We start from the raw sequence: 2,594 nt of genomic DNA on the forward strand, positions 1-2,594 counted from the left end.
CCCATTCGTCCTATTAGGTAATGGGGTGCGGCTTCCCGCGATATTTATTTCTTCTTCGTTTGGCCTCAGGTGTATAGGTCCCTCTCGGTATTGCTTTGATGGCGTCAACGCGTGCTTCTGCGGAGGACCGCGCTGGTATGTAAGCGATCTGTGAGGTCAGGTACCAGGAGGTGGTGCAGCGTCATGGTTTCTTTCGAGAGAGTTTCTTCGAACTTCCTCAACGAGATAGGCTCGAACTCATCATCTTGGAGGTCGCTGCCTTTGAATGAGCTCGCGTGAGTGGTGGTGCGCCCGTAAGGATCTGAGGTCTTGTCGCACCTAGGGGGTTTCGGCGTTCTGGATTTTTGTGAAGCAAGTTTCGCAACCATTTCCTTGGGAGACGATTGCTGCAAGAGCTTCCACGAACCTGATTCGATCCTTTCAAATAGATTCCCAAGCATCCTCACTACGGTAGGGTCGGTTACCGATCCGTCGTTACTTGATCTCTCGGGTACCAGCTCGGCGTAAGGAGATGTCTCCGATGCTACTACGTTGGGAGTCTCCGGGAGACTTTGCAGCTGAGCGATATCCAACTATCGTGCCTGTAACATTTCAAAAATAACCTGAAGATTAACTTCATGTTCTACCCGGGCCGGGGTTTTTTGAGCTTCATATCAGTCAATGCGCAGTATGCTGTCATCGGTACGTAAGGCTTCGTCGACCTGTTATGCACCTTGCAAGCCCGTGTCCTCTTGAATCAATCCAAATGCGTTATCGGGGTCCTGCGGTATCGCGCCAACCTCTGGAGCAACCTTACTGTTTTTGCCGTGGTTTTCGGGGTAGTCGTTCTCGATTTCGCTTACCGAGCTGAACATTAACCTGAAATCAAAAGATTTTGGGCAAGAAAAAGTGTGAAAGATAATGCGCGTTTGTGTGAAGAAACTAGCAAAAATATAATCACTATTATTTTTAGCCCCACGATGGGCGCCAAACTGTTTATCGTGAAAATGGTAACAACAATTAAATTTGTAAATGGGATTCTAATAATACGTGATCTATTCTCGAGCTAGTTGTAAAAGTAGTTAATGCTAAGAATGCTAAGTTTAACAATGAAATGCGGGGTAAAAAGAGGCAGTAACCAAACCAAAGATAGGGGTTGTTGCCCGGATGCAGAGATGGTCGATGGGACCTCTGGTTCAGCGTTAGTATCGATCTCAAACTATCGGGGATAGCCGGGGATGGGATAACAGTTAAATATATAATTAGACAAGGCTCTTTCGGCCGATATTAAGTTATATAATGAAGAACAAGTTAAGAGGCAATGAATATGAAGACGGCCTCGAGCCAGTACCAAGTGATAAACAAGAAGAATAACCGAAGATAAATGGCTTTGAGCCAAGGGGAATAAGGAAATTAGAGAAGAGAGGACGAGAGAAGATATTATTGCCCTTGAGTGGGATGATTGAAGATGCTTCACAAGATGTTGGTGACCCCCATTTTATAGGAAGGGGACGCCCAAACTAAGTATAAGATATGTAGTATAACAAAAGGGAATGAGATGTGACAACCTGTTAGCTTTACGGCGGCATGTGGGCTGACTTCGAACCGCTTGAGTAGATTTGATCGACCCCGGGTGCATTCCTCGGGGGGGTACATGCATTTATCGGGGCTTCAGCCAATGTTATTCTTGGCAGGGCATCGACAGGTTTTGAGAGAAGCGACTGACCCGAGATACCGTGTTTCCGGGGTCACTCTTCGAAGCATTATGTCAAGGGGAAATCTGTCCCCCAGATTTCACCGCACATAGTTAGTTTAATAATTTTTTTATCCACTTATTAGTTAACTGGGTAATGTCCTGTTACCCGATAATTAATCAATTACCCGCATAATTTAAAAATTATCACAAATTACTTGAAATTCTATTTATTTATTTTAAAATACTTCATATATACTTTATATATTATACTACCATGGTCATATTGTACCTTGCATGATACTAGTTCATAATTATCGGGTATTAACACTCGACCCGTATTTTATTCCAAATTGACCACTTTCAACGAAACTCGTTTTCTTTAATCCGTGTACCCCCTCATCCTTTATAACACTTATTTATCTATTGTTATAAATAACATAAGTACGTTAACGTCAAGATGATCTCATCCTCGTGTCTACGTCGGTTAACTAAAAACGAAATTTTAACGTACAAAAACGTGAGATGTAACATCCTTCACCCCTTAGAAACATTCGTCCTAAATGTTCAACTCCCCGTAACCTGCATAACTTTGGCAGGGTCGCCTTTGTAACAACACCACTACAAATTCTCCTCGTAGAAGCTTAATAACCCAACGCCATACAGTGCAACAATTATGAATAACAACCATGGCCTCACACGACCAACGACAATAACCAACATAAAAATTTATACACGTACCTTATGATTATGACTTCTCAGTCAGACCCTTCTCTGGAGGAGGAAATAGGTAGGGATATCCAGACTTCATGTTTTCCTCGGCCTCCCAAGTCATTTCTTCCACATTGTTATTTCTCCAAAGTAATTTCACGGAGGCTACCTCCTTATTCCGCAACTTACGTATTTGTCGATCTAGAATGGA

The sequence above is a fragment of the Nicotiana sylvestris genome, chromosome 8, assembly GCF_000393655.2.
Source record: "Nicotiana sylvestris chromosome 8, ASM39365v2, whole genome shotgun sequence".
Taxonomy (NCBI): Eukaryota; Viridiplantae; Streptophyta; class Magnoliopsida; order Solanales; family Solanaceae; genus Nicotiana; species Nicotiana sylvestris.